The 16,956-nt window shown below is 41.8% G+C and overlaps 1 long non-coding RNA gene across 1 annotated transcript; it reads left to right on the top strand.

Moving 5' to 3' along the window:
* Nucleotides 1-269: 269 nt before the first annotated feature.
* On the top strand, nt 270-14,213 carry LOC139042282 (uncharacterized). Its single transcript, XR_011498837.1, has 3 exons — nt 270-411; nt 12,571-12,656; nt 13,722-14,213. It is a non-coding gene; the product is annotated as an uncharacterized lncRNA (long non-coding RNA).
* The last annotated feature ends 2,743 nt before the right edge of the window (nt 14,214-16,956 follow it).

Genomic DNA, 16,956 nt, shown 5'->3' with positions numbered 1-16,956 from the left:
CGCACGTACACACCGCTCTGGACATTCCGTGTGTCCCTTGTAAAGCCTGGGTGGTGGCGCTTACAGCCTAAAAATAAACACTCACTTCCCTTGGGGACATTGGGATTTATTCTATTTAAATTGCACAGATTGTTTTCATTCCTTGGTGTCTGAAGTATTGAAGGCAGAAATGTGCTTCTCGGCTCTTGGCGTGTATTTGTTTTAGTGATGGAATCACCCTGCAACACGGGCTGCTCCTACGGCAACCGCAGCAAAACAGGAGCAGCCTTCCATGGGGTCTGGACAGGAAACTTCGCAAGAACGCGGGCACTGTAGTCACTGGTGTGGGTCTCCCTGGTAGGGCCTGGTTGGGGAGGGAGGGCCTGGTTAGCAGGCGTTGAAGGAAAGCAGTAGGACAACGGTGTTTTCATGGTAAGTTCTGCATTGTGCTAACTCAGCTGGAATTTTTTTTAAGTATGCCCTACTCTCTGGGTTAGTAGGAAATACTGGAATTCAGAGTTAATGCTTATTTAAATTACATGAAGGGAAAGTGTTCCACATTAGCTCATATTCATACAATGGCATGCATTGTCCTTGATGTTTTATGTATATAAACAACTTACACATACCTGCATACAATGTATGATGTATATATAATATATAATGTGTTGTATATGATGTAACTATATAACATTCCATTTATTTTGAAACTTTGTACTTCAAAGCAGATATTGTTTGGAAAACACTTGCACACATTATACTTCAAAGTTTAAGTTCTTATGTTAAATACAGAATTGAGGTTTAAGATTCATCTAGATCCAGCCTAAAATGCAAGGCTTTCATTTCCTTCTAAAGGAAGAGTTCTCAACCCTATTAGCCTCCAATACTCAGTTTTTATAACAAATATTTTGCAACACTTCTTAACTATGCTAAAGTAGGTTTCATAGTTAATATCACTTACCTACAACATACCTTAAAAAAAATCAACAAATGCTGTAACTAAAATATAAAGGAGAAATAAAAGGAAAGTAATTAATAATGATAGAATATGAGGGCACGACAAGAGAAGATGTAATGAAGTAGACATATGCGGGCCTTTATACGTAGAGTCGCATATGAAGGTGACAGCTACACATGAAGGCTAACACAGGTGTCTCATATTGGCAAGTAAAACATCCCAAATTGGTGATAGGATTTCCTGAAATGGCAAACAGCTCTCGGTAAAGCAAGCAGAATAAAGTACCATCGTCCCTCTTTTTACATCGTAGTTGCTTTTGTGGAATTCAGTGTATATTAAAACCAAACAAAAAATATTTTGTGTTTATCTGTAAAATGGAGTTGGGCTCTGGGCTCAGATAATCATAAATAGGGTATTTGGTTTATTCGACCTTCTTAGATAAAGATCTGATGGGGTATTCAGAAGTTGACAGAACTGTCCGGTGCCAACAGGGCGAACCAATACCGTGACAATGAATCCTCACTCCCACACAGATTTCCAGAACATCCCCCAGGGGTAATTCCAAAACACTCCACCTTTAAACCACCGTTTTAAAAGACAGAACTCCGACTCCAACAGGAACATAATGTTAACGTATTTTATTCATTGACTTGAGATTTGCATCAAAGAATGGAAGGCAAAGTTGCCGAAAACCAGACTGTCTTAAAATCAAAGAGTGAGAAACTGACCACAATGAAAGCAGTCTTTTCCTAGTGCTGGCTGCTTCGGGAGAGCACTGCAACGACCAGGGTATTCACAAACAAAAAGAGTGAGGGCTACCAAAAGCTGTTCTGAGCATTTTATAAGTGCAGCTGGCGCCAGTTATGGAGAATAACACTGTAGCAAATCTGTGCCCAGTGATGAGCTGAATGAAATGGGAATGAGATGCAGCATTCTCAGCTTCTCCGTCTCAAACAGCTGCCTTCTGTAGAAAGCTTGTCAAGCTGGCTGGAGCACAGCATCCCTTCTGCAGGGCTGCATGCCATTTGCTTGTCTGGAAATAACGTGTCACAGGCAGATTCCATATGCCGTGTACCAAATCGTGGAGAAGGGCAGGGTAGGAAGACTGGATTAAGAGGAAGGAAGCGAGGCAATAATTCTCAATCCTGGCAGGACACTGGGATCTCTTGGGAAGTCTTTAAAAAAATATTGATGCCTGGGCCCATCTTTTTGTTTTTTGTTCTGTTTTCTGGTTTTTTATTATTGAGGTCACATTGGCTTATAACATTACATAAATTTCAGGTGTACATCATTATATATAGACTCCATTGTGTCTATAAAAAGTCCAGTTGCCATCTGTCACCGTACAAATGTACCGTTTTACCCCTTTGCCCTCCCACCCCCTTCCGCTCTGGTAACCGCCAATCTGCTCTCTGTATCTATGTGCTTCTTTGTTGTTGCTGTTTTTTTCATCTTCCACATATGAGTGAAATCATATGATATTTGGCTTTCTCCATCTGACTTATTTCACTTAGCATAATACCCTCAAGCTCCATACATGTTGTCACAAATGGTCAGATTTCTTCTTTCTTTTTGTGGCTGAGTAGTATTCCATTGTATGTATATACCACATCTTTATCCATTCATCTGTCAATAGGCACTTAGGTTATTTCCTAGTCTTGGCTATTGTGAATAGTGCTGCAATGAACATAGGTGTGCATATATCTTTTTGAATTAGTGTTTTCATGTTCTTTGGATAAATACTCAGAAGTGGAATAGCTGGATCATAGGGTAGTTCTATACTTAATTTTTTGAGAAATCTGCATACTGTTTTCCATAGTAGCTTCACCAGTTTACATTCCCACTGGCAGCATATGAGGGTTGCCTTTTCTCCACACCCTCTCCAACACTTGTTATTTCTTGTCTTTTTAATAATAACCATTCTGATTGGCTTGGGGTGATATCTCGTGTTTTGGTTTGCATTTCCCTAATAATTGGTGATGTCAAACATCTTTTCAGGTGTCTGTTGGCCATCTGTATCTTCTTTGAAAAATATCTGTTCAGATGAGACCATCTCTTTGGCATTCATTTTTTTGCAGTAAATGCTAGCTAATCTTACTAGTTTTGTGTCCTTATTTTTGTATGCTAGCTGCCCCCAGTAAGGTTATTTTTGATATCTCAATAGTTTTCTCCTTCGGAATTCAGGGTTCAGGATACTTATTACACATCTTGTTATGAAACAGAAAACTAGTGAGTCTATTTTGTTTCATTATCCGTTACCCCTTCACTTAAGCTCCCACTCACCGGGGCTGAAAGCAACTGTGTAGTTCTCTCCCCTTCTCTCTCGAATTCTCCTACACATGAACTTACCGACACATTCGCAATGCAGTGAGAGTCCCTTTTCTTTTTCCATCTCAATCCATGCAGTTAGCTTAACCTGCTCCATGGTGATATCCACCCACAGCATCCTGACTTCCTTGGCGGGACGAGGGTGGGACATTGGTGTCATTTTACAAGCTCATCAGGTGATCTTAATGTGCAGTCAGGGTGAGAACACTAATCTGGCAACTGGGAACAAAAGAAGAGTGAACCTTTGTCCCCTTTGCCAGGACAGAGGCTTTACAAGGTAATTAAATACGTAGGGAAGCCCCCACAAAGGAGGTTTGGGCCACAATGTTGTGTTCATCCTGAAATATTAACTAGCAGCACGACCTTGAGCTGGTTAATCTATCTAAGACTCAATATCATCTGTCAAAGGAGGTAGTTCTAGTACCTGCCTTCCACAGGTATGATGCTTAAATGAGATGATATGTGTCAATCACTTAGCACTGTGCTTGATGGATTTCATCATCATCCTCATCATCATATTATTATTTAATGGAATAAAAAATATTGGATTGAAGATTCATTCATACACAGCATATATGCTTCCATAAAGAAGTGCACATTCTACGATGTAAACAAAAAATCTTTTAAAATCATTCCATATTCTTGGAGGGATTTTCCTTTGAACATACATGGGGGGACAATTTAATAGATTTTCAGTTTTCATAATTGAATCTGTTCCCAGTCTTTCTTGGCCTTCCCAGCCTTGAACCTCTATCTTGTTAATTCTCCTGCACAAAAGCCCATACTAGGGTTTATTTATTGTCTCATAATATCCCTTATCTGTAATTTCTGTCCATTTATGCTCTATAAATACTAATTCTAGACTTGTGTATCCAGCACTTCTTGGCCCAAAGGGTTCCACAAAATGGACTAGGACTTTCATGTATATTGCCTAGTCTCCCGGGCTGGTGTCAGGGGGTAAAATGATCTGGGATCCATGGTACTGACTTTGAAAGAACAGGCTGGGAGAGCCAAGCTCCCACTCACTTCAGTCCTTCCCCACCACCAGGGGAGAGCAAGATTGGTTCAAGGCCTCTAGAGGGTTGTGAGGTGGGCTAAATGAGGTGAAGGTTCATCTGGCCGAGGCTAGAGACAGGCCCAGTGGCTGCACCCCAGCAGTGGGATGAGCGGCCTCAGCGGCCCTCTTTCCTCTAAGCCCAGCCCCAGTCACAGCCTCCCCAGCAGCCTGAGGTGATGAGGCAAAGCTGAGGACATCAAGGGGAATGCACTCCCTCCTGGGAGCTAGAGCAGAGCGCCTTTAATCCCCGCACGTTGCATCTGGCAAGGGTCTTATTGTAAGTAACCTACTCCAACTCCAGCAACTTAGGAAGGAAGAACATTATTAGAAGGCTCTTCGGGTGCTCCCAGGCATGTGAGAAAGCTGGAGGAGCAGCCTTAGAGACAGACACAAAGGGCGTCGGGCGGCTGGCAGAGCCACAAGCTAGAGCAGCGAGCATGCCACTGTTGCTGTCGCTGAACACTAGACCCCACAGCCTGCCCACTGCTGGTGCTGGTGCGAGACGGTGAGCGCGGCTGCAGGCTTTACTGCGGCCCCCCTTTGGGAACTTGATGCGGCCCCCCAGCTGCCACCGTCCACCTGTAGGTGGTTTCTCCACCCCTCTGCTTCTTGGAGCATAGCAGCCCTCAAACAGAAGCAGCTTCAGGCTACCTACCATGCTAGACCAGCCCTGTGTCCACGCCAGACAGCGTCTGTTGGTTCTCGGCTCCACTCCCGCCCGCCTCTGCTTTCCTTTGTGTCATTTCTCATGCTCCCTCCCTCCAGGTGAAGATGAGCAGGTGGAAGGAAGAGAAAAGCTGTTCTACTTCTGGCTCCATCAGTGGCGGTACCCACAACTGCATACAACAGGGGGCCCAGACAGCATCCGAGGCTCAGGTAGTGGTGGCTGGGGTGAGCATCACCAGGCATGCGGCGGCTCCGGCCCTGAGAGGGCAGCAGCTTCTGAAAGGACAATGACTAAGGCAGATTTCCCATCTGTAGAATGGGAATAATAATAGTAATAAAAATAACAGGACCTGTCCTCTTTTACCGCACAGAACTGTTGTGAGCATCCATTATGTAATGGTTACTAGGTTGCTTAAAGGTTAATAAAGATCTAATTTCAAAGTATTATGATCATGCAAATAAGAGGCTTCTCATAAGGAAACAAGTAGAGAGTAGTGAGATTTCTCTGGAACACAGAAAAAAGACAGAAGATTTTTTTTAAAGTGCCCTTACTGTATCATGATGCATTCTCCCAGACCAGGTTGTCCTATTTTTACAGATATTTATACTCTGTTGTCATCCTGAAGCAGTATAGGGTGGCTATAAAGAGCTTAAGTTGGTAGTCAAATCCCAACTCCACCTTTTATTGCTGGGTTGTCTTAGGCAAGTTACTTAACCTCTCTGTGCCTCGTTTCCTCATCTGTAAAATGGGAACAACAATAGACCTACCTCATTGGGTTGCTATGCAAATGCAATAATTCATACACGACCAAGATGTTGGATAATCAAGATTCGTGTGACATAATCAGAAAGCACTTTATTTTGTTTCTTATAGTCCATTTAAAAGTTCTTCCGTGGAAGAAAGTCTTTCCCTGCCGTGAATGAAAAGTCAGGCAGTTCTCGAATGTTTCCACTATCTTTAGATGATAAAAAGTTCTACAACCCCATTAAGATGCAAAACCCAGTCTCATTTTGATGCTTAGGAAGTTACGGTTCCATCTAATAATAAAAGCTTCCCATTTCCTCCAGAGTTCCCCCTAGCTGGGGTCTTCCACGGAGAAGCCAGGGATAAGGGGCACGATTCTCTTTTCTCTTTCCTCCGATCTTGCTCTCCCAATTTAATAAGCAGGCTTTCTCGTCAGTGGAGATGGGAGGAAAGGTCAGGGGGTGGGCAGAAAAGTTCTTACATAATCGGCGCCCTTGGAAGATGGCATCCCGCTCTCTGGGCTTGGCAAATGTGGAAAAGTGACTATTTTTCTGGTGTTTCAGAGTTTCCCACCATGACATTCAACTGCACCTCCCATGTTGACAGCAATGTCTTCTCCTAGCCGCTGTCTGGTTGCTGCCCCCTCAGCCACGTGTGCTTGCAGGCGTGTGTGTGTGTGTGTGTGTGTGTGTGTTCAGTTGCCCACTCCACATAGAATCTCTGTTGGGGACCCGTTATTCCTCCAGGCAGTCCCTTGGCCAGGGTTGAGGAAACCTCCAAGCCAGCCGTCTCTCCCTCGTGCTCCACGCGTGGCCTCTGTCCCGACATTCTGGGAGTGCAGGCTGATTTTAATCCAGCAGCAACTCTCCTTCACTCTGCTTCTAGTCTGCCCTGCTCTCTCGCCCTCCAGATGCTTTGGGTGCACATCAGACAGCAACCCACTGTGCCTGCTCACTGCAGGGGACACATGCCGACCTCTGGATGGTCCCAAGGAGCCCTTCTTGGCTTGAGATGGAGAAGGAAGCATCCTCATCGCGCCCCTTTGGTGCATGTGGAAAAGGACCCAGAGAGCACCTGTCTCCAAATACATTTGCTTAACAATTTTTTCTCTCAATTTCAACTCTTTTGTATATTGGACTTGGCTGAAATAGTCAAGAGTTGTATAAATAGTTTTCAACTATATCCTACTTCGTAAGCCCTCTGGGGTGGTCTGTCTTAAAACTCACTTTGGTATTAAATATCTATTGTCTTCAGGGCTTAGCCAAAACTGGGAAAGGAAGAGACTCATTTTTACATCTTTTGCTTGTGAAGAGCATTTATAACAGTGCTTAATAAATGTTAGGTATTGTTACGACCCTGGATGTAAAACCAGACACGCGGTTAGTTTAAAATAAGTAAGTGGAACCAAAACAAAAGAATCACTCAAGTTGTCCTTTTCGAACAAATACCCTGGGATAATCAATTTGATGTTGTGGAATATCTTTTCCAGTTTATTTTCAGAGTGGAAGAGATTTTCCTCTATTTGGAATGAATCAACTAGAGTTCAGCTTAGGAAGAGCAATGGACTTGTGATGTCTTATTTGTAGTCAGTGATGCCTTGAAACTCAGCCACACCAAGCAAAGGTATGTGTGGTGACAACTGTGGCCAGTATGAGGCCAGCAAGTATACAGGGCCACGGTGTTTCATGCAAAGGAAAATATGGAAAGATTAACATCCAACCCCTTTGGCAATGCAGTTTCTGTCATTTCCTCCAGCAGATGTAGTAGGGAAATTGAATGGTGCTTTCATACGCTTGGAGCAATTCCTCTGTGGTTGATTTTTCTAGGGAAAAAGGCTTATTGCTTTTTTTTTTTGGTGAGGAAGATTGACTCTGAGCTAACATCTGTTGCCCATCTTCCTCTTTTTGCTTGAGAAGATTGTCGGTGAGCTAACATCTGTGTCAATCTTCCTCTGTTTTGTATGTGGGGTGCTGCCACAGCGTGGCTTGATGAGCGGTGTGTAGGTCTGTGCCCGCGATCTGAACCCGCAGACTCCAGGTCCCTGAAGTGGAGTTCATGAACTTAACCACTATGCCACCAGGCCAGGCTTGGCTTATTGCTTTTTAAAACTGAAATCTTTTCATACATTGGGAAAGGTATGATTTTTTGGTTATATAACTGCAGTCCCTTTTTTTTACGCTGTGTTTTCCAAAGAAAGATGAGAAGTTGACCGGATGTGGAGTAGAGGATGTGGTTCTGATTGGACCAGTCAACTCCCAGCTGTGAGAGCCTAGGATGGAAGCTCTTTGAATCCTTGGCACCCACTTCTCCTCCATCAAGTGGAGACCACAGACCTGCCTTGACTAACTCTCAAACCTATTTTAAGGATTTGATTGTCAATATGTGTAAAAATAGTAATACTATTATTTCATTATTAATGAAAGTACTTGATAAGTGCAGCAAAGTAGCTAGTTTTCCCGTTGAGTCTGGATTTAGACTTGCTGAAAATACATTTTATATTGAGCAGCCTGAAAGAGAAAGCAAAGACTCAGGGAGCCTAGAGTTTTCTGACTCATAGAAGAATCTACATAAGAACATGAGGAGTCCGTTAACACAAGCCTGGAGAGTTCATTGACTCTAGTAAGCAAATTACAATTTTTTCAATCAACCCAATCTCTAGAACAAAAATTAATTCAATGTTTTATAACAGTGTGGTCCTCACTCATTTTGTGAGTGAAAGTCACATTTCCAGGCAATGGAATGAGGCTAAGTTTTTAACAGTTGTGTCCTATGGGTTGCCTTGTTCCTTCTCAATAAGCATAATAAGTGGTAGATCCTGCATAGATGAATAAATAAGATAGCTGAGTGACGACACAGCAGGGGCCATGGAGATTGAGCAAGCATGGTAGGGATACTGGAATTAGCAAATCGCCAACTATATCAAGAACAACTGGCATTGGAGTTTTTACTGTGGGAGGAGAGATGACAAATACGGTAGGGGGAGGTGAACTCTGAGGTGTTGGGTTGAAACTGGTGATATTGATGTGAACTCAAAGTTAATACAGATAAAGATAGGCAAATAGAGAAATGGTTTTATAGAGCATGTGTCTGTGTATATCTTTAGCTCTGTTCATGAGAGGGCTCCTAAGCAATGACATCCCAGTGGAAATGAGTGCACTGGTTTCCAATATTATTCTTCATTCAAAGGAACCGGGGCACCTTAGAAAAATGGAGATTCCAGGGCCAGGCCGGGGTAGATATGTGGTGGGCTTCAAACTTTTGTTGCATAAGAAAGTAGGGAAATGCTGAAGAATGATGGGAACATGTCAAAAGGACACAGGAACTGGCTTGAAGGGACTCCCTTGGGACAATTTGGGCATAAAAAAATTTGATAGTAATGGATTATAATCCCTTGAATAAAATAAGAAGCCATGAGTCCACAATGATACAAATACACAAACAAATAAATAAATGTAAACTGGTACACTTATTACGGAAAACAGTATGGAGGTTCCTCAAAAGATTAAAAATAGAACTACCATATGATCCAGCAATCCCACTCCTGGGTTTTTATCCAAAGGAAGTGAAATCCCTATCTATGGCGATGCGATGTCTGGGCGTGTCCTTGTTGGGAGAGGTCCACATTTATGGCTGTAGAATGATGGAGCACCTGTCTGAAGCTTGCACACAATGGTTCCAAACAGACTAAAGACTAAAGACGAGAGAGAGGTGGGGTAGGAGTGAAGAGGGAGAGAAAGCAAGAGCAAAGGAAAACTGGGGCATCTGGGTGAAGTGCGTGTGGAAATTTTTTAAACTGCTTTTGCAACTTTCCTATACATTTGGAACTATTTAAAACTAAATTTATCAAGGTACTAAAACTGTTTCACCATCTACCAAGTCTCTGAACAGTGTCCTAGATTCACGGTGCTCCTCTGATTACAGATTTTCAATGTTACTTAAATTTCTATTCCTTATCTTAATATCAGCTGTGTGGTTACCAGGTCTAAAACCTCGTAGTTTCCTCTTGGCTTGTTTCCAGTGTGACATATGGTCAGCGTCAATACCTACTTGGAACCTCTGAGGGTTAGGTAAAAATGAGCATCCTGAGGCTCCCCAGATCTATGAAGTCAAAAAATTGGAATGAGGACCAAGAATCTACACTATTACCACGCTCCCCGGGTGATTTTTATGCACACTAAGATTTAAAAGCTCTTGTCACGTGGTTTCTATGGTGTCGAGCTCAGCAATTTTGACAAGGACCAAAGAAATGCCTTCAAGACACACACGATTGTATTATGAAATCCTCATTTTAAATCTAATTCTTTTTCAGTTGCTCGAAGTACTTATTCAAGTATTTTTTCTATGGGCCCTTGCATACCTGAAAATTTCCGTTTACATCACACATGACAGAAAGCTTGACTGAGTGTAAAATTCTTGGGATACAAACTTTCCCCCTAAAAATGCTGTCAATATTGTCAACTGACTTCTGGAATTTAATATTTCAGAGAAAACTGGGGAAAGCCTAATTTTTGTTCTGTTTTTAGAGTTCTAGTATTAATTTTCTGCCTAGATACTTCCATAATCTTTTATCATTTTAATTGAAAAATTGCCAAGATGTGCCATTGATCACGTCTGTTGTACCAGTAAGAATGTATAATACTAATATCCTATATTACTAAGAATGTTTTTCACTGTAGGATAATTTCCTTCCATTGCATCTTTGACTATTGGCCTGGCGAGTACCTTTAAGATACTCAAGGATCAAAGAGGCCAGACAACCTTCAAGCCTCCTCACCTTCTCTCATACTGTTCTGCATGGCCCTGAAATGTACTCTCGTCTCCTTTGCCTGGAAAATCCCTCCTCATCATTATTTTTGTCATGGCTTAATAAAACACACAAATTTATAATTATTTGTATTGTTTAAAAGCAAAGTAGATGTTTATAATCTTTTGCAAATGACGTTTTTCTCTTCTGTGCTTTTTAAAATTGTGAAATGTATCATACACACACAAGACTTAGAAATAATAATAATACAAAGTCTTGTGTACCCGCCATCCAGGATGAGAAACAGAATGTAAAAGTTCGTTAGAAGCCCCCTCTGTACCTCTCCTTTATTGCCTTTTAAAAATAGAGATATATACCTAGCTGTCATATTGTTTAGTTTTGAAAAAGTAAGAGGCAAACACAAATTTCGCTGTGTGAGGAAAGGCAGAATTGTCCCTATTTAATGAAGGCTCCTGATAATCTGAACAGTTTTGAGTCACAGTCTGGCTTGAACTTCTATGACTGTTGACACGAACGCTTTGGAAGTCAGTGGGCAAAGTTGTAAATGAGTCCTGGGAACTTTGGGCCTTAGGGCATCTGAGAGAACTGAGGAGTGGAGTCCAGGACATCCAGAAGAAACATGGTTAGAGAGAGTGAGTCGCACGGTATTTTCTCCTTCTTAGTTTACCATGTTCTACTTCCAGCTCTCAAGTAGTTCAAAGCAGAATGTTTCTGTGGAGTGAAATGAATCCCTTAACTTAACATGGCCGTGCAACTTGGAGGAGAGAGTAGTAACTTCATCAGCTCGTCATCAAGACAAAGCCAGTTCAGATAAAAACCCAGCCAGGTTCGCTGGACCTTCTGTGCACCTGTTAACTAGCATCAAGGATCTGGGTGACAATAGCACTCAGCATGCCTGACTCTTGTGTTGCACTGCTCTGACCTTCACTGGTGTCCCTTGTTGGAGCACAGCTGTCATGCTGGGGTCTTCCTTCGCCATCCTGGGGATTCCCTTTGCTCCCTTTGTCCTGTGTTAGATCTCCTGTTTTCTGAATGCTGCATCTTCCTCTTTCTTGACTGACTCTCACATTTTGGGGAGCGTATCCTCAGTAAAACTTTGAGAAAGGAGGCATAGAAGAAAAGATTTTTGAGACCTTGTAGTCCGAATAGCTTTGTCCTATTCTCATGCTCTGTGAAGAATTGATTAGGTATAGAACTCTAAATTCCAAATAATTTTCTTTCCGATTTTGGAAGGTATTGCTCCAGTGTTTTCTTGCTTCCAGTGTTACTACTGAGAAGTCAGAAGCCTTGCTGTCTCCTAATACTAGACATCCTCTACATTTTCCTGTCTGGAAATGTGTAATATCTTCTTTTTACCCCTAGTGTTCTAATATTTCACGAGAACATGCCTCAGAGTGGATGCATTAGACTCCATACTTACTGGGCTCTTTCAATCCTGCAACTTATAGCCTTCAGTTCCAGGAAATTTTCTTGAATATTTTCTTTGAGTATTTTCTTCGAGTATTTTCTTCCCTCCATTTTCTTTCTTCTTTCCTTCTGAAACTTTGATTATTTGATTGTTTGATCTCCTGGATGGCCCTTTGATTTTTTTCATCCTTTCTTTCTACTTTATAAGAGAAGTCCTCAAATTTACCTTCTCAAGTGCTGTCGATAGAACTTTCTGCAATGATGGAAATGTTCTGTGACTGAGCTTTCCAATATCTAGCCACTAGCCACATGTAGCTTTTGAGTATTTGAAAGGCAACTAGTGCAAACAAGAAGTTAAATTTTTAATTTTATTAATCTTAAGTAATTTAAGTTTAAATGTAGTGGCTAGTGGTTACCACCTGGGACAGCAGACTGTTTGTTTTCTGACACCATGTTTTTAATTTCCAAGAGCTCTTTTTAGTTTTTTTCCTAAATCTTCCATTTCCATAGCCTTGGTTCTTATTTGATAGATGAAATGTCCCCTCTTATCTCTCTGAGGATATGGTTACAGGTGTTGCTTTCAAATTTTAAGTAACTTCTGTTTCCTCCCAGATGCTGCTTCTGTTTGTGCCTGTTTGATTTGGTCTCTCTCTTCTGTATTCCAGGTTTCCATTGGATGTCTGGTAATCATTGGTGGTCTGCTCAAAATTCAGAGTGGGAAATTTAAAAGCGGACTAGAAGCTCTGAGCTTGTGAGTTTCACTATAGGGTGATGTCGGTGAGGCGGCTGTTGGGGAAACCTCAATGTCAGCATCTTTAAGCATTTTCTTTTTGGGTGGCCAAATTCCCCAGTGAAGAGTCTTCTAATCTCCCACCTCAAGAGTAAAGATTGAGCTGCTGCATTCTGGGGACCAAGTGGAGAAGAGATTTGGGTGGGGTGATCTCTTAATCCCCCTCCATGAGAGTAAACATCCAGACTTCTGCTGTGGTCAGGAGGGTCCAGGGCTCTGATTTCTTCTCAAACAGCTTTCCCCTTGGTCCTCCTTATATTGTTGGCTCTTCTCTCCGTTTAACCTCCAGTCCAAGACTCGTGGTCACAACTTAAAGAGCCCAAGAATTGTGCCCTTTGAAGATTTTGCTGTGTAAATATGGTTGGTTCTCAGCTTTCCCACTGACAGCCTGGGATGCTGTTTTCTTAGGTCTGTGAAATCACTTACCACTGATCCATCAGTTTTTCAGCTTCCAAAATTTTGTTGCTGGTGTCTCCTCTCCTCTTCTCCTAATCCTTGTGGGTTTAGGTCTTAAAACAAAACACTTCCTATTTGATGTTTGTTCAAGAGGGAGGAAAATTAAATGCACATGTTCAACCCACCACTTTAACTTGGAGGTTCATGCGTCTACACATTCTGTAAGGTCCAGTTCTAGAAGGCATCCTTCTGACTCATTTGCCTTCAGCAGACTTAATCCTGTCCTTCACTGCTTTCAAAAATTTCCAGTGGTGTACACAACAAATTGGATCCTAATCCATTTGTTTATATATGCCTCTTTCCTCAGAGAAAATATTAATCTTAAAATGTGAGGACCAAGTTTTATCAACAGCAGCTATCGCAGTTAATAGTAAGCACTCAGTAAAGGTTTGCCATATTCAGGAATGTATAATGAGTTTCCACAAGGGTCGCGGTGAAGCTTTTCAAAAATTGAACACCTATGCAGATACATTTTCTACTGACTAGAAATGTTTAATTCCTTTTTTTTTTTTTTTTTTTGCTGTCTTCCCAAACTAAAACTGAAAATCGGTTGGCGCCGCCACCGCACAGAAGCCTGTGGAGCAGTTTTTGGATCGATCGCCCTCTGGTGGCATTTCAAGGAACTAACTTCTTGTACTGCGTGCGAGTCGTCGTTAAAGAGGACATCTACCTGGCGCTGCTGCTGTGAAAATCTCAGCGGAATGCATCTCTCTCTCTTCCTAACTGAATACGCATGACTTCTGTAATCACAGAAAAGCTATAATTTTCAAAACAATTTGATGAGTTTCTGATACAATATAAGGACATTACAAAGCTGAACAAAATTACAAATAGAAATTATACTTGTTTTTAAAACACAATCTATTTCTAATGTTTACTTTGTTTTCCTTATTTCTCAACCCACCTCAGTTGAATTACGATAACCTTCAAATGAGTCATTTATGATTCAAATGGTAAATAAATATCTAAAGTTCTTTATAATAGAAAATCCATTTTATTTTATGTAACAAAAACCCAAATTGTTTCTTCTGCTCAATTTCAAAATAAATCTGAAATCTTTAATATGCAGGTTTAAGCTTGTTTATTTAAACAAAGGCATATAAAAATGTGCAAAATAAACTTTCTTGGATGATCTGTTTAATGAAAGGGTCAAATTTGTACGCATCTCCCCTGTCACTAGGTTGTCATGCAGGGCTGTGCTTGTCAGCAAGGCTACACAGCCCCGGGCTGCGTGCAGAGCAGAGGACGCCATTTGTCTTGTGTTCCAGAGGAGATAGGACATGATTTTTACCAGGCCTCACATGTGTTTCTAATACCATAGAGAAGAGAAACTATTCGAACAAAGAATTATTTAGCTCACAAATTATATATAGCTCATATGCATACATATATATTGATATCTAAATTGAATAAAATTATTTAAACTTTCAAATGTTTTACAAAGGAGTTCATGCCAAACAAACAAGAGAAACGGATATTATTGGATAGGAGCCACAGAGAATAAAGATGGGCAAGATGCCCCCCTCTGCTCCCCATTTTGCTGAGAGCAGAAGCAGTGTTTAACCAGCCTGGGCCCAGAGTCTTTTCACTTCCTGTTCAGCAGGAATAGACCATTTCTATAGCCTACTGACTGTCTATGCTTTCCATTCTTAATCTCCTTCTTCTTTTTTTCCAAATAAGCATTCCTATTCTAGTTATCCTGCCTCTGCCTCTACCATTTTATAATGGGTACAGTCAGAGCAGATAACTTGTCTTTTGGTTTATAAGCAGCTGGACCAAGAAGAGCCCATCTGAGCCTGATGGAGAGGCCTGCACATCCCCCGGGGATCGTAGACACTGAGCCGGACGCACTGGCTGAATAGGATTTGGGGGTTGTTTCCACTGGGGAAGCCATGAGTGTGCTGTATGTGCACAAAGAAGGGTGTGCCTGGATGCATGTGTTCACCAGGATTGTGGCAGAGACTGTTAGCTGTCCAAATATTTGATCTCCCCTTTTTCAACAACAATGTACTTTCAATTGTCAGTAGCTAACTGTTCACAGAACCAAGGCAACATTTTCCCCAGCCTCTTCTGCAACTTGTGTGTGGTTATGTGACTAAGTTCTAACAGATGAGATATAAGCACAAATAATGGGCATGACTTCTGGCTGTGACCTTAAAAGAAAATGCACAATCTCCCTTTCAATGTCTGCCTCTTCCCACTGGCTGGAATGCACACAGAATGCCGAGCTGTCTGGAGCACGAGGACAAGGACAACACACTAGGAACGGTGGAGTCACAAGATGGAAGGACCCTGGGCCCCTGACATCTTTGCATTACGGAGCCAAGCTTTAACTTCTGAGAGAGATAAACTTCTATGTCATTTAAGCTACTGCTATTTAAGGTCTTTTTCTTACACAGTCAAATCTCTATCTACAAAAATATGCCAAGGAAGGAAGTTGATCTCATAAAGGGCAGAATCTAACAAAATCTGGGGGTTTGGGGGAAACATTCTGGAGAAGTGAAGTTCAATCTCTGATCTGAACAATGAGAGAAATTAGCCTGGAAAAGCCCTGAGAGGAAAACTGGCACAGGACGTGGGGTACTGAAAGAAGTTAAGTTTTGAAGGAGACAGAAGGTATTTCATGCTAAACCTGGAGAGAGAAGCATAGCCTGGATCCTTCTGAGCCTTGTAGCCATCTTGATTAAGGAAAGTGAAGAAGATGAAAAGCCACAAGTGAATCCCATGTTTCCGGCCTGGTCAGCTGCGTGGTTTATAGAACCGTTTACTAAGAAAAGACATGATGGAGAAGTGGAAGGTTTCGGTGGGAAGATGGTGAGTTCGTTTTTGGCTATGTTGAGTTTGAGGTGTGTATAAGTAGGCAATTAGTTATGTGGATCTCGTGCTCAGAATTATGATCTTGGATGGAAACGTAAGTTTTGGAATCATTGGTAAGTGGATGGTAAATAAAGCTAGAGGAATGGATAAGAACACCTAGGGTGAAAGTCTATACTGAGAAAAAAATATATGAGAAGATAGGAGGGTCTAGAATCCTGAAAGAATTCCTCTATTAAAGGATTGGATCTAAGAGGGGGGAACTGACCAGGGAGATTGAGAAGGAACGGCCAGAGAGAAAGGAAGGAAGTCAAGCAAGTGTGTTGTCATGGAGACCAAAGTAAGACAGTATTTCAGTAAATAAAGAATGGCGGACATTGTTGGATGCTGTTGAAAGGTCACGTAGGATGAACTCTGACAGGAGCCTACTGGGTTTAACCACATGGAGAAAATTGGTGACTTCAACGGAGAGGTAAAGGCCCTGGACGGTGGGGGTGAAATTCAGATTAGGGTAGGTTGTATAGTGAATGCGTGGTGTGGAAAAAGAGACATTTCTTTCAAGATATTTAGCTCTGAAGGGGAAAAAGAGTGAGAGTGCAGCAGCTGCAGGGGTTCTGACATTGAGAGAGGTGTTTGGTTTGGTTTGGATTTTTAAGTTGAAAAAATTTGAGTTGAGCCCATTTAAACACAGAAGGGAAAGGTCCATTTGCAAGGAAATGGTTGAAAATACAGAAAAGAGAGTGTACAGTACGAAATTCAAGGTTCCTGAGAAGGTAGGAGAGGAGGGGAATTGAGAGAACATGCGGCATATTCAGCAGAAGGGGAAGGAGGGAAGGAAGAATGGCGGGATGGAGCAGGGCCGGGACTAGGCTGAAGCAAATGCGGCACTCACCTTGGGCCCACAGTTTAGGGAGGCAGCAAAAAGCTCAGTAATTAAGATAAACACTATTTCAGTGCAATCGCTTAACAAATCAAAATTAACGCAAAAAAA

The sequence above is a fragment of the Equus asinus genome, chromosome 27, assembly GCF_041296235.1.
Source record: "Equus asinus isolate D_3611 breed Donkey chromosome 27, EquAss-T2T_v2, whole genome shotgun sequence".
Taxonomy (NCBI): Eukaryota; Metazoa; Chordata; class Mammalia; order Perissodactyla; family Equidae; genus Equus; species Equus asinus.
This window is presented reverse-complemented; position numbering and strand designations above follow the sequence as displayed.